This window comes from Dipodomys ordii, unplaced genomic scaffold, assembly GCF_000151885.1.
Source record: "Dipodomys ordii isolate 6190 unplaced genomic scaffold, Dord_2.0 Scaffold13, whole genome shotgun sequence".
Classification (NCBI taxonomy): Eukaryota; Metazoa; Chordata; class Mammalia; order Rodentia; family Heteromyidae; genus Dipodomys; species Dipodomys ordii.
Genome location: NW_012267229.1, coordinates 7582124 through 7605704, shown reverse-complemented (window position 1 = coordinate 7605704; position 23581 = coordinate 7582124).

Genomic DNA, 23581 nt, shown 5'->3' with positions numbered 1-23581 from the left:
AGACATATATTAAATATGATTATGTCTTTACCCTCTTTTTTTTCCCTTTCTTAACAGGCATTCCTTGGGAGTGGAAAAAAAAAATCAAAGACTTTCCCACACAAAAGTTCACATTGAAGTATGTTTAAGTGTCAGATTAAAACTAACAAAAGACAGGAAACAAGGAGTTAAGACCTTAACTCAATGCTGAACTTACCCTATTGTGCCTATGTACCAAGAGGTCAGAAAAAAATTCAGGGTCAGAATTAGCTGCTTCTGTTTCCTTTCACTGCTGAGATATTACACTTCAAAAAAATACTGAATTGACAAGAAATCTCCACGAGTCCATAACCCATTCAGGGTGGTAATCTCTGTATATCTTTAGCTTTGAGAAGCATGTTTCAGCTTTACACCTTTTTAAAATTAGAAAAACATCTGTTACTTTTGGTAAATCCTCTTTTCTCTGTGTCTGCTTTTTGGGCTATACAATACTGTCCTTTCCCTTTCAAAAAGTATACAAGGAAAAGAAAAGATGACAGAATTAGGAAAAATAAGGATTTCTTATCATATAACAACCAACATTTTTTTTCTCTTATAAGGAAACCACTAAACTCATATTCAAATTTAATTTTCTACTCTAGGATCATCTCCAATATCAAGTATGGTTTTGATTCCTCCTAGTCATGTTTCAAATTTTAAAGAGGAATAATGTTAAATGTCTCCTTCTGTAGCATATGTACTCCCTTCTAAGCCTCTGACACATCTTTACCTAGAGTTCTTTCTCACCAGTGCTGAAAAAGACATTACAGTTATGCACACAAACCAACTGTTAGGAACAAAGAATCCTTTTGTCTTTTGTATAATGGAAAGCCATAGGTGGTCTTTCATAATCCATAATAGTGCTGAGCAAATCGGTAGAGTTTTTAAGATTTAATTGAAGTAGGGATGCTGAATCCCAGTGCCATCTTAGCCACGTGGTAGATGATAGGGTATTGGATTTAACTAGCACCATTTTGTCTTCATGGTGAAGGCAGGGAAGTCCCACCTCCCAGGTGATGGGAATGGCTGAATTCCTAGAAGCAGTTGCAGAGACTTAGATGATAGGTTACTGGGCCTGTCAATCCTATACCTGGAACTTGGAAGACTCTCTAGTTTCCTGTGACTCTGCCCCCAGACCAGAACTGAGGAGGGCAGACACCGTTAGGTAGGCCTTGTGTGCTGGGTCCTGTCTCCTAGCTCTGCTCTAGTCAATATGGCATCCCATTTCAGCTCTCCATTAGAGTTGATGTGGGTTGTTGGTATTGTGTTTCTGCTCTTCCTTTCCTCTCCTCTCATGACTCAGTTTTCTAATAGTGTTAAGTGTATTTGTGGGGCTGCAGGTCTTTTGACAATAGCCCTCTAGCAGATGTGGGCCTTTTTATAAAGACTCCCAATTAGACCTCTCAAAATGTGACTTCTCTATACCTCACTGATTGCATTCACTTTACAACACAAGTATCCCCCAAAATAACAGGCTTTCTGGGTGACGGAGGGTTTTAACAAAGCATACCCCATGAAACTCTTCCCTTGATGTTTTCCATGCTCTATGACTTGAGACAAATGTTTAAGCAAGTTCTTCTCTCCAAGTATGAGAAACTTGGGTGTTTGTGGGGGAGGGAGGTTCTGCTAATAGATATCTTCCAAGTAAAATAGCAAAATAAGTCCGTAACTCCCACTAAGAATATCTGGCGAACCCATCCTCCTTTCCCATGGTTTCTATCTGAGTTCTTTTCCAACTCCTATAAGAAATGAGCATATGGCCTCGCCTCCTCTGAACAAGTAACTGAAAGCTTTTCTTTATGCCTAAGAGTAAGAACACCAATGTGGTGCAAAAATGGCAAACATCAGGATAATCACAAAGTTTTAATGAAATATAAGCTAGTATCTTGTCTATCTCAGTGGAGTGAAAGTTTTCTGGTTTTTCTTTAATGCTCTTCCCTCCCTATCCCTGTGCAAATACACATCTTTTATTTTCATGAGAAGACTGCTGCACATTATTCGTTCAGAATAACAGCTATAGTTATCGAAGAATGATAAAAACTATACTTAAAGAAAAAGAAAATCGCTGGGCACCAGATAGCTCACCTCTTTAATCCTAGCTAGTGAGGAGGCTGAGATTTGAGGGTTGCAGTTAAAAGCCAGACTAGACAGGAAGGCCCATGAGACTTGTATCTCTAATTAACCACCTAAAAGCCAGAAGTGGAGCTGTGGCTCAAGTGGTAGACCACTAACCTTGAGCGAAAAAGTCAGGGACAGTGTCCAGGCCCTAAGTTCAATCCCTAGGACGAGCACAAACAACATACAAAAAAGAAAGTAATAGCTGAAGATAGAAACTGTATATTTTATCACCTAAACTGGTTGAGTTTTAAATGTGAACAGGGTAAGACAAATTCTGAGCTGAGACAAGAGACACAAACTGGTGCTATCTCAGGCAAACCTGGATGAGGTCTCCCTCAAGGTAAAGTCATAAAATTTTCTAATTTAACTTTTAGGCATTTGAATTTAAAGAGGCAGTGGGCAATTAGCCAGCCTTGAGATAGAATGAACTGCACATAATTCAGATGTAGGATGAATTTAAGAAGACTTGAAGAACCAGATATTTAGCTATTGCACTAGACCTTTGAGAAGTAATTGAGGCTTAAGCTGCCAGGTACAATGGGATAAATTTGAGGAATTATGATGTAAAAATGAATAGGCTTCTGCAACTTAGCAGATGTAGGAAACCTCAAGTTCACAGACAGGGAGAATCAGACATCAATTTTCTGAGTAGCTGAAGGATGTCTTTTAACAGTATATTTGGGGGAAGACTGCAACCTATAGTCTGAGTAAAGCGCACAAGTGCCCTGGCTCATTCCAATCTGGCCTTTGAGTTTTTCCTGTAGTAGAAAGATGACTGTATTTCAGTGTAATAAGGCACAATAATGGGATGGGTAAAAAAAAAAAAGTTGAGATTGTAGGAATTGTCTTTATTTATTCTGGGCCTATTAAGGCCCAAAGATGTGCTTTTGAATTCTCCTGACACCATTGCTAACTTAATAACTTTTAGAAAAGGTACTCCTTTTATGAACTTCAGTGGTATATTTTCATAGATTTCTTCCTTATCAAGTACCTCAGTGCTAGTGGTACTTCCTCACTAGTACCTCTTTCCACAGAAGAATGTCCATCCTTTATTTGCTGCCTGTCTCTCTCTCTCTCTTTTTTTTTGATTGTCATTGGGTTTGAACTTGGGGCCCAGGCACTGTCCCTGAGCTCTTTTTGCCCACGGCTGGTGCTCTACCACTTTGAGCCACAGCTCTACTTCTGGTTTCCTGGCGGCTAATTTGCAGATAAGAGTCTCACAGACTTTTCTGTCTGGGCTGGCTTTGAACTGTGATCCTCAGCCTCCTGAGTAGGTAGGGTAAAATTATATCTTAGGATGTATGCTTGCAGGAGCAAGGATTGCTCCCATCTAAAGAGATTTTGGAAAGGAAGGAATCAACACACAGAAGAGCTTCAGTTCCTGGTTGTTGCTTGAAAATTGAGTGAACACAAAGTGATCCTCATATTTGCCATCAAAAAATAATAACACATGAATATGTCAATCATCTACTTGGGATAATACTTGTCTTGGCCTACAGGCATAATTTCTATACTGTCTTCCTTATCTCTATAGTGCCATCATTTTAAGCAAACCGAATGTCATTGCTTTCCCAATGAAGCATAAAGAAGCTTATAAAACTTGTGAGGTGACCTCCTGCAAATTGACACTATTGGTCTTGATTAAGATAGCCATGTGTCTGTTGCCTCAGAAAAAAAAATATATTGATGAGCTTTTACCTTTGATATATGATATGTCAGAACTCAGCTTCATTTGATTAGTTCTAAACTTCTTGGGTGCTCAAAGTCTCTCGCCCTGCCATTCTGCATCTAGGTAGAGATAGGTGACTGTTTTCCTTCTGGAATCTGAAAAACGGCATTTTTTTGGGTTTAATGCAAAGTTTAACAGACTGTAGCTCACAGGTCAAATTTGGCCAATAAAATTCTGTTGGACAATAGTTATCCCATCTCCTTACATATTATCTAAAGCTGTGTACAACAGAAGAACTAAACCTAAAATACGCACTATCTTTCTATAGGTATGTATGCAAGCATGTATGCATACATATATATATACCCAACACACTTATATACATATACTCATCTTTCATTGAAATTATATTAATATTGAGGGTCTGTAAAACACCCTGTTACTTCCTTGGAACCTACATTGGAGGATACTGTGGTTAACACTGTGTTATATTAAGGTACTGATCTCTGAGAAATGTTTACCACAGTAGCTAACACGAAATTGCCTTAACTAAGATGAATGAGCAAAACACAGTACCATACACAAATATTGCAGTTAAATATTGAGTAACTATAGCACAAAAAATTGGTCCAAGCCTATGTTAAACTTGGAAGTAACAAATGTGGTTACCATTTCCCACAATAAAGAGTTGAATTCACACTAGGAAGAACTTAACTATACTACTTTTAAGAAGTACATAAACAAGCCAGACATGTACTTTTATTCCCTCAAGGCAACAAGAATTCTAAGCACTTGGTAAGGAACATTGAGAAAAGAATGGTAGTTGCTTCATAGAAAAGTAGAAAGTTCCCTAATTTTTCCATCTTTATGGAGTAGAAGGCATGAGTTGAGTCAAAGCCAGCATTAGAAACCTAGCAATTGCCTTGGACAGAGAGGCAGACATTTTCCCTGTCCACAATGTCTTCTGTATCCTATCTGCCTTGTCAGCTTCTCTTCCGTATGTATCACTGCCCCTTAGAATACTTCAGATACATCTTTGCTTCCTCATGTTCTTTTGCTACCTTTATAAGTAATACATGCCTCTGAAAGGCATTTCTCATACTACATTGCAAGTATAACTTTATACATCTGTCTCTTCTACCAGACTTTAAGCCAGAACCATTCCCTGGCATAGTTTGTAGAATAGCAAATAGGCTCACAACATGACTTAATGGGGAATCGTTCTCTACGTCAGTGGCATTGAACAGGATTAAGACTCAAAATCACTTTAGAAACACATAAACTATAAATCCTGAGACCTCTTGAGTCATGAGAGTCCTCATGGGGTAAAACTATGGAATTGCATTTTTACAAAAGGATAGTGGGGCATAGAAATCTGTGTTCTAATTTTCCCATCAAGAAATCTTTCAGAGGAGTAGGGTGGAATTGGGAGAAAGGTGGAAAATAATGAAAAGCTGTGGCATTGACCAAGATGTCACAAATTGACAGGTTGAATTGGTACTAATACACAAAGATATTAAAAATAGAGTAAAGAAAAAGAAACCTTCCAGTCCCAGAACTTAAGACAAAGTCAGCTCGTTTGCCTTGTGGCTTTGCCAGGGCCTCTGATGCCCCACAGAGGTGAGGTAGAGAACATCATTGATTCATCCATTTGGTTACAGTAACTGACTGCAAAGCACATTTGTCATTTGAAAGGATAGAGAAATGAATAAAATCCTCCATGAGGATTTCATTGTATCTTCATCACCATCCTCATGGAGTTTATAGTCTAGAACGTTAAGCAAGGTAAATAAAGGTACAGATGACCTGAAATAAATGTTGATTGGAATCGTTAGCTTAAGATAATATCAATATTATAATGTCAAGATAATATCAAGATTATCAAGATTATATCAAGTCTTCTTTAGAGAAGACAGAATTTTAAGTCAGCGAAGGAGAAAGTAACACTGAACAAAAGACCTGAAGGAAATGAGAATGAGAATCATATCTGAGTGGAAGAGTAGTCACGGAAAAATAGATAAGTAAGAAACAAAGTAGGAAGATTCCTGAAAAGCCTGAGAAACAGGCAAAAATAAACAAATAAATAAAAACCCAGGATGGTTGACACAGAGAAAGAAAGAATGAGGAACATATATGAAAGTCCCCAACGATACAATGGTTCCATTTTCTGGGCCTTTGTAGGTCACTGTAGGATCTTTGCTCTTCCTCTGGAAGGCTGAAAACCCAATGGATGGTCTGGGGCAAAGGAGAAACAAGTTATGGCCTAAATTTTAACAGCACCACTGTGGTCACCAAGCTAAAAGTAGACTGAAGTAGCAGCAGGGGTTGAAGCTGGGATACCTGTTATTTAACAGTTTTCCTAATTCATGCATATGACAGTAGATAAGATCAAATGTGCCAAGGATGAGTTCTGATTCTACTTGCAAGGTAGAACCAATATGTTTTTAAAATAGGTCAAGGAAATATGAGAAGAGACAGAGAGGAATTTAGGAAATTCTAAAGTTTGGGGCCTGAGGAACTGTAGAAGGGGCATTGTCATTTACTGAACAATAAAAGTCAGAAAAGTGAGCAAATCTGGGGTGCAAAGCAGAGGGTAGGTTTTGGAGTTAAAGAGAAACAGCTAAGTATCTTTCTTTCTCTCTGGTCTTCTCTGGCTGTGACTTTCAATGTGCAGTTTAGGATCTGCAATTCCTAAGGAAAAGGATAATCGCATATGCTTGTAAAATCATTGTGTGAAGCTGTAAGGCATCATCAAGTGAAAGTTATGGGCATGTATATGTGGAAATCCCAGGATGTTGTCATCAACCCCACGAAAAGTCTTTTCATTTGGGTTTTAGAAAACAAGGCTAAAGGAAGCAAAAGCACACAGCACCCTAAGGATTCTTAAACCAGAACTGAACAGCTTAAGTTTTACTCTTTTGAAAGCAAATATAATGCCATTTCTGGAAACTTTCACACTTTACTGAACTTTCGGGAAGTGGAATACCCATCATTAAATCATAATCAGAGTGAACATAAACAAGAGACCTTACATATTAGCTCTTCCAACTAGGAAGTGGAGGCATGCTGTGTTGCCAAAGGGGCCGTGATTTCAACTGAGTATATCTGCAACTCATGAATTTTCTTTATAAAGAACCCAGAGTCCATTCTTGCCATCTATCTCCTATCTCCAACTGCTCCCACATCACCAGCTCTAGCCTTCTAATCTTGGTAGCCTTCAAATCTTCCTAGCCTTCAAATCTTGGTAGAAACAGCTGTCACCACAAAAGACATACTGGGGCAAGGACAGCCAGCTGGCACTGATTCACAAACAAACTAACCTTGGGATTTTATTTTGAGCAAAGGGGCTTCCTAGGCTGAGTTCTTAGTGGCTATCCATATGTTTTGCTCTTAAATAAACAAACACCATCCTTAATGTCATACCGGACCATATTGTGGGTTTGCAGGGTGACTGTCCATCATTGCTTTGTAAAATATTTCCTTCATATTCAAAAGCCTTTATCTCATCACAATTTTGCCCGTTAACACATATGGACAACCCGTTTAAGGAGTCTGATTCATGCCCAAGCCTGAGATTCTTCTTTTCAAAGAGGGAGAGGTGTGAACATTACTGCTCTAATAACAATTTAATGATCATTTCTCAAAGTGTAGGAAGAAGGCAGAGCTAACCGATGAGATAATACCACATTTAAAAATTTTAAGAACCCAGCGACGTACATGTGTTGCAGCACAGCACCACCTATTGACCAGACAGGAAAAAGAATGTGAGGAGAGGGATGGAAGGTGAGAGAGGAATGGAGGGGCTGAGAAGGTTGGTTTAGATGTGAAAGAGAAAGGACATTGCTTTACTCATGTAACTGTAACCTCTCTGTACAGCATCTTTACAATAAAATAACATTTCAAAGGAGAAAAAACAAAGGAAAGGAAAAAAAGAAAGTGATGTTGATGGCCTTTAGACAACTCAGCATTGCACTGACCTGGGAACCAAGCCCTGAATTAATGCAAATTCACCAACAATGCAAAAGACTCAGATGTCTCCTATTTATAAGGAAAATTATCATTTTAGTGTAAATAAATAAATACGTAGCCTGAAAAAAAGAATGGAGAGAGTGGAACAGCGAACAAATACAGACAAGATACTTAATACACATGTGTAATAAAGGAAACGGTAAATGAGTCTGAAGGAAGAAGGCTAATAAGATGGGGAACAATGATGTATGGGGTGACTCTCATCAAGAAGTAGTGGATACTTAGGTGAACAAATTAAATTGTTTGAAATGTAGAAAATAAGAAAAATACCATTGTCATATTCAAGACAAGACTCATAGGTCAATAGAAGAGAATAGAAAGTCCAGATTAGAGCAACACATTGAGTTTGTTTCCTTTCCATTCAAACCCTAACACAGGAAGAGGCGCTGTAGCTCAAGTGGTTGAGTGCTAACCTTGAGCTGAAGAACTGAGGGACAGCGCTCAGGCCCAGAGTTCAGGCCCCACAACTTACAAACAAACAAACAAAACAAAACAAAAAACCCAGACAAGCAAAAAAAAAAAACCATAAAGCAAGTCTCTTTTACAGTTGAAGGGCTTGAACTCAGGGCCTGGAAATGTCCCTGAGCTTTTTTGCTCAAGGCTAGTACTCTACCACTGGAGTCACAGCTCCATTTCCAGCCTTTAATTGGAGATAAGAGCCTTAAAGACTTCCCTGCCCCAGTGGCTTTGAATTATGATCCTCAAAACTGAGCTTCCTGAGTAAGCGGGATTGCAGACTTGAAATACCAGTGCACAGCCTTTGTAAGTCTTAGTAAATATGAGAAGAAGGAAGTAATATTTTTATACTCTATCAGATCACAATGGTTTAAATTACAAATGAATAGCAACAGGAACTATACAAACACATGGAGATAAATAATACACATTTGGATAATCCGTGGATAATTGAAAAAAATCAAGGAAAGAATTTTTAAATATCTAGAATAAAAAAATGAAATTCCACTTTGGTATAAAAATCTCTCAGGACCTTGGGCATACAGAAGGGCAAGCCAAGAGAGAAGCCAGTAATTGTGAGTGCTTACATTAAAAAATCAAAAAGTTCTCAACCCAATTATGTACTGAAAAGTCATAAGAAATTTAAGAACAAGCCAAACTCCAATTTAATATATAGAAAAAAATAATAAAGTAGAGCAAATACAAGAAGAGTCAATGAAATGAAGAGTTGATCCTTTGGAATAATGAGGTGTGACAAATTCTTAGCCAAAGTAGCAAAAGAAAGAGGACTGCATAAAAATAGAGTTAATCACAAAAATTCAGGGGCTTGTTAAAGAATATTTAAAAGCTTACATTCTAATGAACTAGAAAATCTCGATATATACGAGTTTCAAAATTAAAGGTTGTAACAATTTAAGCAGATGGATAATTTACAATTTAATTGAATTAATAATAATTCCTTGATAAAGTAAAGCCCAGGACAGGACAAATTCAATGCTGAACTTGTTACACCTTTATAAAAAAAAAAACTAAACAAACAAAAAACCTTCTCAAACTATTCCAAAAAAATTAAAAAGGAAATGAATAACTACCAATTCTGTGAATTTAATGACTATCATTCTGTATGAAATGCCTTCCAGAAATGTTTTCTGGTAGCTAATATCATAGAAATAGTTCTAAAACTGCCATACTTTCCAAGTTCAAAATTATATTCTCGTCTGTTTAGGGGGAGCCCTATATTCTTACAACCCAAGTGACATTATTGCCCTAAAGAAAAGAGTTCAAATGCTGCCATCTATGGGCAGAATATTTCTTGTGTTGAATTTATTACTCCTGCAAGGTCAACTGAATCAAGAATGATGAAATAATACCAATTCTTAAACCCTCACAACATCAAAGGCTACTTTCCCATACTAATCTTTGCCTCAACTACAGTTTTATCACTGTCTCTGTTTATATCCCTGATCCACTAATACAAGAATTTGTATATATTAGCAAGTATTTTTCATAAGTCTGTTATATAGGGTATTGCACAAAAAAATATACTGAGGATTTTATGGGAACTGGGAAGGTCAAGGAGTTTCTCTGGAACACCTCACCTGCTTAGCAAGGATATATATCAGACTGGCTGTGCAATTAGAAATGATGGCACAATGGCATCAGAATTGTTCTAGGAAGTTTTGGGGACACAAGAGAGAAAGATAGGTTATCAGAGCAGGTTGGGAATGGATCATGAGTTTAAAAAACAACAAAAAAGGTACTATGGCATGAGTATTCACCTGTGATGTGGATGAGTCATCTGTTAACCAAGTAGAACGGAGCATGGACAATGAGAGAAGGCCATAAGAACAGAGTCCTCAAGGCTTAGAAGTCACTAATTTTATGTAATTTGAAAAGGTAAGCATTGCTTAATGCTTAGAAAACAGAAAAGCTCTGTAAAACTATTAAAAATTAAAATCTCAGTTTTTGTTCATTTGTAGATATCCAATGGAATGTATCCAGTAGTTACTAAGAGGAAATAAGGAGGGAAATCTTATAAGCAGATGCTTCAAGCCTCAAAAGATTGTGTGTGTGTGTGTGTGTGTGTGTGTCTGCGTGTGTGTGTGTCTGTGTGTGTGTGTGTGTGTGTGTGTGTGTATACGTAGCTTGTCCTTGGTGATGATACTAGGGTGAATTAGCCTGACTACTGATTTTTTTTTTTTTACTGAGTAAAGAAAGCCAAATGTGTTAGTCCCCAGCTTTTCAAGGTCTGAAAAATTACACATTTGGAGGGGATATATGACCTTCCTATTTTGTGATAGATGTTATTGTAGAAATAATAGTCTTTGCTCAAGAACTTTCTGCAATGGAAGTATCTTATGCATTTAACCTTGCTATTTCTTTGCCCAGAACTTTACCATTCATATGAAAATCAGTCATTTAGGATTCAAAAAATCTTCATTTATATTATACCCCTGAGTAATTGCTCTCATCAGTCATATAAAAGTCTGAAGATGTACATAAAATTACTTAGCCAGTAGCTTAAATGCTTAGGTAAGCACTCCCCCCAAACCTCAAAAACCTATAATAAAATGAGGGCTAAAATGTCACAAACGTTGCCATATTTTTGATATGTGCCATTTTTTAAAAGATAGAGTTTCAATAAATATTATTCCTTTAACATGCCATAAATTCTCCTCTCTATAGCTGCAATAGCTTAGTCATAGTTTTATGGCTTTCAATTTTTGTGAATTTGTCCATCTTCAGTCATCAGTCTTTCCCCTTTCAAAATATTCTTCATAAATAATTCAGAAACAATGACAACATTGTTTTCCATAATGTTGTTTTGTTTTAATGTTTTAACTTTTTCTCAATTTTAGATCTCTTTCTCTCATCATCTGTAAACCATTCTGATACTGATTTAAATATAAACTGAGGTAGATTTTTTAAGAATACCCAGACTTTTAAAAATCATAATGAAACAATGGAAGAATGACTAATATGCATTTAACCAAGCAATAGTGAAAAGATCTCTGTTCTTTGCCTATCCCTGTAATATTGTGACAGATAGTTATATAGCTGTTTAGCTATAACCTTTCAGCTTCGATCCTTGTTTCTTTCAAACAGTAATGCCTGATAAGCTGTGTGTGAGACACCCTTTCTCGTGGAGATTATATTGCTTGAGACAGAAAGAAGCTCTTCTACAATAAACTTTCTAGGTGACCATCTTCTGTCAGTGTCTTACAAAGTTTAACAGCATGACCAAGTTTGAAGCATGAGGTAGTATTTTCCCTCTCTTTAACACAGGTAAAGACACTCCATTTACCAAGTATACCTGTCCAGGACCCATTCCTTTCTCGTCCTCTTTTATTTATGTAAACCAAGAGTGAGACACAAGTAAAATAAAATCTCACCAAGGTGGTGGTGAAAATTTCAGATTATCCACTATTCCTTTTGGGTAGTTATTGTTGGTCCTTAGAAGTTACATCAAAGCCGGGCACCAGTGGCTCATGCTTGTAATCCTAGCTACACAGGAGGCTGAGATCTGAGGATCGAGGTTCAAAGCCAGCCCGGGCAGGAAAGTCCGTGAAACTCTTATCTCCAATAAACCACCAGAAAACTGGAAGTGGCACGGTAGCTCAAGTAGTAGAGCGCTAGCCTTGAGCTGAAGAGCTGAGGGACAGCGCCCAGGCCCAGAGTTCAAGGCCCATGGCCGACAAAAAAGAAATTACATCAAAAGCAATATGGATTTTGCCCATCTTTGTCAGGACTGAGGAAGCTATGTCCTCAGCCTTTACTCCATAGTTGCAACTCATCTTCCTCATTAGAGATCTCAGCATGGTGAGGAGCAGTATATTGAAAAAGACCTACTTATGAAGGGTAATTATTTAACCCCTACCCAAGTGATGTCTACACATACATGCTCAGGTCCACTCTGCTGATTTCTCATGTTGTGAGTAGGAATTCAACTTCATCCAAGGGCTAATGTCCTTTTTACAAATATATTTACAAAATGTAACTTGTCCTGAACCTACATGCCATAATCTAAGTTCCACAATGACCAAGAGCTTCATATGAAAGATAAAAAGCAAACTACTTGCTACAACAACCATGTTGTTGTTTAAATAAAGTTAGATATAAGAAGGACCTACTGCAGTGAATGTGACTGTATTTCACCTGGAAGCTCTCAAACTCTTGTCTATGTCATCTCTGCCTACCCATCTACAAGCTTCGGCTGGTTTTATTGCATGTGGCCCACATTTGTGTCTCCTTTAAGATGACTTTTGATTATAGAAAACATTTTTATTGCCTAGAGAGCCAGAAGTACCTGGGAGTCTATAGCCTCCAATGGTAACCAACTAACCTTGTTTTATTGAGATTGAAGGATATCCCAAAATGTGGGAATTTTAGTACTAAGAACACAACAGTTCAGGGCAAACCAGAATGACTAGTCCCACAGTACAGTCCCCCAGCAACATGAGTATCATTGGACTAGGTGGTCTTATCTAAGTTTAGCTCCTTAACTTAAATTGAGACAAATAGATAAAACTTTGCCCTGTAGGTTCCTTGCAAGAACCAACTGAAGGTAGAGTTTTTCTTTGCTGTTCATCTTTTGTTCTGTGCCTACTTTTTCTCCACTCACTTCCCTGGGAAGTGCTTGCTTCCTTCAAATTACATGCAGCCCATTCTCATCTCAATAAAATACTTCTGGGAAGTCCCACTGAGGACATCTCTGTCTCTCCATGAATGACTGAAAATAGACTGAAATCCACAGAATGATCATAAATTGTTGAGCCTCCCATTCTGAACCAAATTGTTAATTTGTTGGCAGGTGTTGTTAAAGTTTGGGCAGGTAGAAAGTTCTCTCCTCTTTGTGAGCTGTCTTTTGTGGTTTCCATAGTGTCAGGTCAACCTGAGGGAACAAAGATGGCAGAGATGGTAGCAGAGTTGACACTAATGGGCCAAGAAACCAAGTCGTCAAGACATGATTATTTATCCCACAATAAAGATCAAAGTGTATTTTTCCCGAAATACCACTACAATCTTTAGGTTTTAAAATGTAATATAATTCCTAATAGATTTCTCTAAATTAAAAAAATTCCTTTACTATGATAATTAGTAGAGTTATTTAACTGTGTACATATATTTAAAAATATTTATTTTGGAAGCTGTCACTCAATAAAATAGTAGTAGAGGCTGGAATCTCTGCTTCAAGAAAATTTTCAAAAGATCTCCTTCATTGACTTGCTCTTTCTTTGAACCATTAAAGTTACTATACGGTAAGGAGCAATTTGCAATAATTTACCCCAAAAAAAGAAATCATAATAAGGTAGCTGTATATTCTGTGTGTTTGATTTAAGGAAAAGGGTTTCCCTTTCAGGACCTCATGACTGTACAAGGTTCAAACAAAGTGCGGGGCACTAATGAACAGAGTCTGTTTTCCTGTGTAGGCCCCTGCACAGAATGACTTCATTCAGAGCTACTGCTGGCACATGGAAAGTGTTGGTTAAAAAAAATCCCACAGAGTTCAGACAACCTTTTCCTAACTTTCTTTTTTTCCCCCTTGTTTGTCTTTCAGGTCTAAGCCAGGGATAACATAAATATTCATCAGCTGGTATTTACAGTAGCTGTGAAGTTATGAATGAGGTCATGCGATTCCCTCCTAGCCCCATCTGCAACATGGCAACTTCTCTACTCAACTCCCAGCCAAATGACACTTTCTGAAATCCCCAAAGTGTACTAGTAGGCTTTTCAAATTCAGGTCTTTCCCCTTCCCCTTTAAATGCTCAAAGCAGAAATGCTGTCTGCTTAATGTTTACCCTGGGATTGTAGAAGAAAAAAAAAAGAAAAACATTGATTTGCCAAGCTTTAAAGTTTCAGATACCTTGACACAACAGGCAAATGTGTTAGAAGCTCAAAATACTGGTAGCATATAGCAATAGATATGAATGTTACAGATTGTATATATATTCATATTCTAAATACAAGACAGGTACCTGGGGTATTTAATGTGTGAAAACCAAAGAAAACAACTATAGCTTTGATCTCTCTCTCTCTTTCTCCTTTGTTAATTATCTTGACAGGTGTTAGAAAGAGATGCTGAAAAGCGCTTGAATAAAACAATGTCAAAAATAACTCCTGAAACAGGACCTGGGTTAAAGTTATTCTTTGTGTAGTTCAAATTTCCCACCCATCAGTACTTTTACAATCTGGAATCTTTCCTTCTTCCAGGGCCTCATTAAAAAATAACTTAGTAGAAGGATAGTTGTCAATGGAAGAACTAGACTGGTTAGGAATACATATCCCACATCAATCCATTTCCAGTGGTTAACAAATACAAATTAAAGATGATTTTATAGAGGAAGTAAGTTTGGCAATGTGCAGCATTCTGATGATCAGGGTGTTTTATTACCAGTGTACCTTGTTGTTCTTTCCCTGCCATTGTGGAAATGTCATGTACAATATGTTAACTGAGTAGATCTAGAACTTGAAGATCATTTGTAGTAAGTGTTTCCACAAGTACCATACTTGGAAAATTCTTCTTGGAACCGTCTGTATTTATGAATTTTAAATCACAATTGCAACTCAAAATCTCTTACAATCATTGTCCTGTGTTATTTCTGGGTTTAGCTATCTTACCCATATATAACAGTGGAAATAATTGTCTCAATCACCAAACCAAAGAGATGGAGAGCAGAATCACAGGTGTTCAAATAAGGTCCAGATCCCAGTCTGGCAAGAAAACTAACTGGAACAGATACTCATGGCTAGATTCCTGTGTCTCTGTCTCCATCCTGGAGTCTAGCTGTGCCAGGACCAGAATTTGAGCCAGAGGAAAGTACTCAACTATGTTCTCCATGACTCTGGCCCTTAGCAGAACAAGGCCTGATGAAGAGCTATTGGAGAGAGTCAAAGGCAATGACCTTCTGCAGGAAAAGTTAGATGGGAGACAGGATTGATGGATCGTCACACATGCCCAGAAACATTTGGGAAGCCAGCTGACTTAGCATAGGCAAGAAAACATTTTCTCCCTCTCTAGTACTTGCTTAATACAGGGCATTCTGAGTTGCAAGTGGCTGAGCTATAACTAATTATTGATCTGTATGAAATCCATTTCTTCATAACGTCAGATCACACTGTGGGAAATCATTCTAATTAGATATTCATTATCCTATGTAGTCAGGGAAAACATCACACCAAATCCACAATATCCCCAAATTTTGTGTGCAAATGATGTTTATAGTTCATTTGAGGGCACAAAAAGCAAAGTCTAGCCAGGCACCGATGGTTTAGGCCTCTAATCCTCAGGAGGCTGAGATCTGAGAATAGCAGTTTCAAAGCAGCTCAGGCAAAAAAATCTGTGAGACACTTATCTCCAGTTAACCACTAAACCACTAGAAATAAAGTGACAGCTCAAGTAGTAAAGTGCTAGCCTTGAGAAAACAAAATTAAAAAAAGCTCAGGGACAATGCCCAGACCCCGAGTTCAAGCCCCATGATGGTGAAAAAATTTATAAAGTCTATTATTTATCTATTTACTTTTCCTTGTTTTTAAAGAACTAAAGTTTAAAAGTACTATGCATTTTATGCTGAAACAAGGATACAGGTTGACCCATTGTAACAATGAGATGTACAAGACACTATGTTGAAAACTAACTTTACAACTTGCAGGGGGAGGGTGGAGTTGGGGAGGTGGGGAAGGAAGGGATGGCAGGGGAAAAACAAAGGAGGAAGTAACAATGCTGGATATGAAATGTACTCATTACCTTACTCGTGTAACTGTAACCCCTCTGTACACTATTTTTACAATAAAAAAATTAAAAAGTAAAAGTACTATGCATTTTAGACTTTTTTTCAACCCTATAAACCATCTAGAAATTTGAATTCTTTACCTTATTAAGACCTTAGTTAACTACTTAGTTAAAATTTTCAGTATTACAAGATGATTTCAGATCAGATGAAGTATTTCAGATACAGAGTTCACATTCAGCCTGGCCCATGCAACTTTTAGAGATTGTTACTTATGCAGGTAGAATAAATATAAAACTGTATATGCTGTAAGACAATTGGAACACATGATTTCCCTGCACTCAGAGTGCTTTAGCTAATCCTCCTTTTGGCTTCAATCTTGTCTTGTTCTAAAAATATGGCATTTTCTTATAAGGAGATTTAATGTTACCTTGTTTGGATGCTAATCACAGCTATGCTGAATTATCATTAATATAGCAAACTTATCCTTTATTCTTCCTGGAGCTCCCTGGAAAATACTATCTCCCTTTTCTCTTCTCCTCAAAGTCTATTATCTAAACAACAACATGCTCTGTCAGTAAACTGAGCCCATAGTATATCATCACAAACAGAAGATAGATTTTCATTTCCATTGCTTCTGAGAAGCCATTCAGTGGGTTCTGCATATTTAATATTAGTTCTCTATTCTGAAATAATGCTCAGTTGTTGATAGCAGGATCAAGATCATGCCTAAAATACAAAGGCATCTCAAACCACTTCCATGAGGCACATGTCCATACAGTTATAAAACTGCAGCAATTATCACACTCTGGGTTTAGATTTCATGGCTCCATGATACCTACTCTGTGGAGAACGCTTTGCCCTATTTGATGATCTTGAAGAGCCACTATAACCTGCTTTTTCCTGTGGTTCTTTCAGCATGGTAATGTGAGAAACAAAATTGTGTCATTTTAAAAATCGATCCTTTTTTTGAAGTAAGAGTTACATGGAGTTTCCATATGGTATATAAACTAATTAGGAGAATCGCGCCAGGGATTTACATAATGAAATTCTTTAGGTTCTTTACATCTAAACCTCACTGTATATTATTACTGTTAACTCTAGTGCTGTTCCTATTAATGAACTGACCTTTCTGACTTTCTAAGTTGCTTACTCCTTTTCTATGACTAGTTCAAACTGTGATTTGTTCCTTCCAACAAAGCATTATGGCAATGCTTAAAAACATATCTATCAGTATCTAGGCAAACTCTAGAAATTTAATCACCTTTCTTCTGATCCTCCCCATGAATTGTTTGTGGTGTGTGTGTGTGTGTGTGTGTGTGTGTGTGTGTGTGTGTGTGTGTGTGCGTGTGTGCATGTGCGTGTGTGTGTGTGTGCATGTGTGTGTGTTTATCACAGACTCTTATTTTACTGAACCAGTTTAACAGTACAAACATTTCAGAGTGAATTTAGATTGATGGGAGCAAACTATAAATGAATCACTCTGACTCTTGAGGAGATATTGGGAAGACTTGATTTGTGCTTCATTTCTCACTGATAGTCAAAATATCAGAGGTCTAGAGAACACAAAGTACATTGAAATTGATAGAAAAGTTTGAATTCTTGCACCCCATGAAGCTTGCTTTGAGGTTCCTCTTGCTTTTATTTCTTCCTTCATTTTTCCCTCTCCTGGATAGATAAAAATATGGAAGGGCAAGTGAAATTTCATCATCAGGAAGGTGTATATGGATGAAAACTTTTGAAGATCAAACACATGTAATTAATTCATTACATATCATTTTTACTCAACAATTAAAAAAATGTTGTTGCCATTTACTTACCAGAAGCCTTGAAGAACTCCAAAAGTATAAATGTTAACAGATGATGTTTGGTGGAATAGGAAGAGATTCTCATTCCTGAGCTCCAGGGAGAAGGGCATTTCAAATATGGAAGCAGCAAGACACAAAACTCCCCATGCTTTTCTAACTAATCCCTTCCTGAGAAAGGCCTGACAGAGCTTTCCCAAGACCATTCTATTGGTTTCTTCACACTTGCATCATTTTCTCCACCATTTACCTGCCCAATCCAGGTTGGATAAGAGATGGTAAAGATGTCAAAAGCCAATCAAATAATCCCAAATAAATTGTTAACAGACCTAGAATAAGACCAGCCAAGAAACATTTGTCTAAAATGAGATTGGAGGGGAAATCTGTGGATTTCATTTAGATTGTCTTACATGACAACAAAGCATCTGGTTGATTTAGTGGAAAAGAGGCAAATGGTTTATTCAGTTGTGTAGACATACACATCACTTGACCCAATAATTGACTTCTCCAATTTATGAATTCTGGCTTTTGTATATACTGCTCTTGCTTAATTGTGAATATTTAAGATTTGCATAGATTAACTCTTTTTATTCTGTTGTTTCTTTGACAGATTAGCACTTTATCAATTCTGAGTCTACAAATATTATTCTTTTAAACTTAATGGTGTGTGTGTTTGTGAATGTGTTAGGGATACTGGAAATAGTGAGTTTAACCTTTACTTGGTGAAGTGTTTAGAAAAATTTGAAAATTCTTCCTTCATTTTAAATTCATTAAAAACTTCTTCCAACATTTAAAGCATATTAAAAATTACTTTAAAACAGAATGGTTGAGCTGGGCACCTGTGGCTCATGCCTATAACTCTAGTTTCTGGGGAGGATGAGATCTGAGGCTCACAATTTGAAACCAGCCTGAGCAAGCAAGTCCATGAGACACTCATCTCCAGTTAACCATAAAAAGGCAGAAGTAAATCTGTGGCTTACATGGCTGAGCAGTAGTAGAGCAAAAATGTTCCAGGCTAGAGCCCAGGACTGGAGCTCAAGACTCAAGACCAGCACAAAAATGAGTAACCTCACTTCTGCCCCTAAAACAGAAATTGTTCACACCACAATACACATTATATTAAACTTGTAATAGGCCAAAATTCCCAAAAACTCTGAGGTAATGCTTATCCATATTTTAACTAGTGTCTGCTATGGCTTGAATATTAAATGTCCCACAAAGTACATATGACAAAAGTTATGGATTGGACATTTTTGCACTCCTGGAAGATGATGGAGTGGAGGGTCTTAATTGAGAAAGTATGTTAATAGAATATATGTTAATACTTGATATAAGACATAAGCTTGCTTTTCCTTATGTATTTAACTGAAAACTGAAATGCAACAGACTATGCAAATTTATGTTTTAAAAATGTGACTTGTGTTCCCTTTAGCATTGTATTACCCGAAGTTGCTGAAATTCAAGGAGAAATACTTTTGTTTAAACATCAGCTTTGTGGAAAAGGAGATTAAGTTAAGAGGGGAAAAAATAGGCCAGTCTCGATTTCTCCAGTCCACAGTCAATGCCAGAAAGACAATCAAAAAATGTCTCCCAATCCAAAAAGAAAATGCGATGCCAAAATATTATGCTCATCTAAAGGGTCATTCAGCTATAACAGCATCAAGCAGTTTTAAATGTACATGAGGCTAGGGAATTCAGCTATTCTTAACATTATAGTTGGTTGATGAAATCTGGGGAATCAAGAAGAAGTGAATCAAAATTTAAAAGAACCAGAGAATGGAAGAAGCTATGAAGTTTATATAACATCTATTACACCAACTTAAATGAAACGACATGGGAAACTATTGATGCAGAATAGAATGTTTTGGACTCTGATTATGAAAATAATAACATATTAACAACATCAGGAGAGAAGAGGAAGGAAAAAGACAGATTAGGTTTGAGAGACAAATTACTTCATTTCATAGGATTTGTAATTCAGTTTAAGGCAACTAATACTGTATAAAATTACAGCATGTGTGCACTATAAATCAAAAGTTATTCCATGAAGTGGCAGAATGAGAAAGTCGTTGCCATCTAGTTATCTAACAAATGATTAATATCTAGAATGTACAAAGTACTCAAAATATAAAACATAAAAGAATTCTAGTCAATCAATGAGCAAATGAATTGACCAGGTAGTTCTCAAACGTAGTACTAATGGCCAATAATACATGAAAAAAGTTCACCATTAAAATGTGCTTAGTGTTATATGAATAAGCTCAGCAATAAGGAGACTGAGGCAGGAAGATTATGTATCTGAGACCAGTCTGAACTAGGTAGTTAGACACTGCCTATAAGCAAACAAATAAAATGCCCCCTAAAAAATGTTCAAACTGGGTAAGAATTCCATCTTAGAGCAGTCAGAATGCCTATCAAGGATATAAACAACAAAAAATGCTGTGAGGATACTGGTGGGGGGGGCGGGGAAGAAGCCTTACTATAGGTAAGGTTATAATTTAATCTAGCCATCTTGAAACTCAGTATAGAGGTTCTTATACAAACTAAAAATGGCATACCATTTGATCACGCTCTTGTTTTAAAAGGAATCAAAATGAGCATAAACAGTGAGCTATTTCTTTTATTAAGAGATACCTACCCACCATGCAGCACTATTCCCAATAGCCAACTTTACAGGACCATGAGTAGATGAATAAAGATGGATAAAGAAACAGGTCTATGCACACAACAGAGAATCAGTCATTTAAAATAGTGAAATTAATCACTTCTAAAGAGTTAGATAGAACTGGAGACCATTATGTTAAGTCACATAAACCAAACTCAGAAAGACAAACACTATCTGCTTTATCTTATATGTGTAATCTATTGTACAGGTATGAAAGTTGACAGGATGCTATTTAGGAAGAGAGAGTAGACAGGCAAGAAGAATGAAAGGTGACGAAAGAGGGTAATGAGAGGGTGAATGTGATCGAAGCACATTATATACAGATGTGATTTTAAAAGTAGCAAATAAAACAAATTTAAAATACATTGAGCAGAAACTTTTAAGCTATAATGTATACTTTCAAAGGGAAGCTTTTGCATTCACATTAGAAATCATTTCAACATTATTTTCTTTTATTAAATTGTATTAAAATTAATTGGATATCTTATTTAATGTAAGATTAATGTATAGTCCTCCTTTAGTAAAGTCACATCTACTTACCCAGCTGTCTTGAGTTAAATGTTCACAGTAATGACTGAAATGATAGCTACCAAACATAACCAGTAAAAACTGTTTTGGTTCTTGGAATATTTAATCATTCAGTGAAGTTTTCCTAATGAATACTCTAAAATGCACATTGGAAGTTACGATATTTCCTCCTCCTATTAATAATCATTTTAATGAGGTTTTCCTTTCAAAGATGTTTTACAGTTCATACTGTATGTTGATAATGACCTGATGGTGTAGGCAGAAGCCACTACTCTTCATTGACTGACACTTAAAGGTTGAGGGTCCTCAGGTTCAGTAATGGTTCACAGAGAAAGTGATTCGGAATCTTAATGCTTTCATAACAGAAACAAAGTTCTCACATACAATTTAAAGGACCTTGCCACAAATGACAATGTCAATAAGAAGATACACATAAGGAACACTCAGGGGTTTGATTGTAATGGCAAGTAAATGGATGGCCTTAAATGATACAACACGAGAATACAAATAAGAAGCCAGGCCAGACCCTTTTCCCCAGGGATACTGAATCAGAGGAAGAATGGAGGTCAAACAGTTTGCTCATTTGAACCTTAATTCAGGGTCCCATATTTTTTGCTAATTAGAACATTCCAGGAAATTTTCACTTGAACCTATTCTCGTGATCTAAGTTTAGAAAAGCAGTTCAATGAAAAAGCAAAGCAAAAACTGTGTTATGTATTAAAGTGTCTTTTGATTTTCCCCAATCAGCTATGCACTGGAAAAGAAAGGAAAGGGAAAAGGAAAAAAAATACTTATTGCTCAAGTTAGATATGAGCAAAAACAGGAAATTTCATCTTATAAATTAGATAAGGAAAGATTTCTTCTCATATCAACATACATAATGACCTTCTGTCATTTGGGTTAACATTTACATTGCCTAAGATAAACTCTCACCCTGATGTCTTTTCCTAAAACTACCACATGACACAGTGCACACTGAAGCAAATCTAAGTTCAGAAAGAATATTCTATGCCTTTACATTACAAGAGAACTTCAGGCTTCCTAAACAAACTTTACTTTGTTGCTATGCAACCGACATGCTACACAGCGCATCAGACAGAAAATAAATTAGGAATTTTACAATGAAGAGAAAATGTCTTTTCTCTCTGTTTAAGAACAAAACCACAACTTCCTTTCATGCTATCCTCATTCACCACAACCCTCTAAAACTGTTTCACAAACACTAATGTTTTGGCAAGATAAACAAGCAAATGAATAACACAGCAGTGACACAGATACCGTTTGCAAACTGCACGCTAAGAAACATCAGTACCCTACTATTCATTCAAACAAGGCTGGAAATCCAAGTTCTCATGCCTGGTAGACATAAGGAAGTTGGTTTTTTTCACACCTACATTCTTCTTCCAGGTAGCAGAATATAGGCAAGTTTAGGCTAAAATGATTCTGGTAATTTCAGCACTCACCCAACACTTCTACAGAGCTCAGGCATGGTTCGATTGAATGGCATAGACTGATTTGGAACATGAGGAATACAAACATCTGTGAGTACATGATGTTTGGGGGAGTGGGAACTTTGTGGTTCATAAACCAGATGTAGGCCTCATCTTGTTTAGCATCATCTGTTCAATGTTCAAACTATAAGAAATTACCAACACTTAAAAATCTTTACAAGCAAGTATAGATAGATACCCTTCTGGGAAGTCATAAAAATAAAAATTGTATTTTCATGAAAATCAGAAGATACTTCTTGACAGAAAAAAAGGAAGAAGAAAAAGTGGAGATAACCCAAACATTTAATGATTATAGAAGAGATAAGTTGATTGTAGCATATTTCCACAGTGGGTCACTACAGAACAATGCACTGAACTAATAACTTCTGATGCATTTCGTAACATGAATAGATTTATATAGCTTAAGCAGAGAAAGCCAAGAACCAAAGCATATATTAATTGTTCCAAGTTCAAGGCTCCTCAACACCGTTGGCAATGGAAGTAGACTTCAAAAGGAGCAGATACTTTGGGAGATGAGGGAAGTATTCTTCCCTCATATTGTACATAATTGTACAATGTAAAATTTGTCCAACTATATACCCAGTCCCAGTCATTTTGCACATCTTACTATATGAATTTTGTATCTCAATAAAAAAATAAAATACAAAGAAAGAATCAATTACCAAAGAGCAGCTGGCAATTTGGGGTGGGTCATGAACTCTACCTTTAGCCCTATACCCAACAGCTGGTTTATTCAGCTGGCTGAATTAGAATCTCTGTGTGTGGGACTACACAATATCTTTTAATGGCCTTCTAGGTGTTTCTGGTACACATAAAGTTTGAGAAACACTACTCTTGTGCATAAAGTATATAACATAGCATACAAAAACTGAAGACAGACTAATTTGACCATCCATTTTTTATTGGTCCCTCATCCAACATATTTCTAGAAATTTGGTGAGGAGATAAAAATCCCATGTTACCTCATTGATATGTGTAATGTTTATGTTTATGCATAGGATTACAGATAAATTTAATTCAGGATAGGAAAACTCAGTTGACTTACTCAAAGAAGT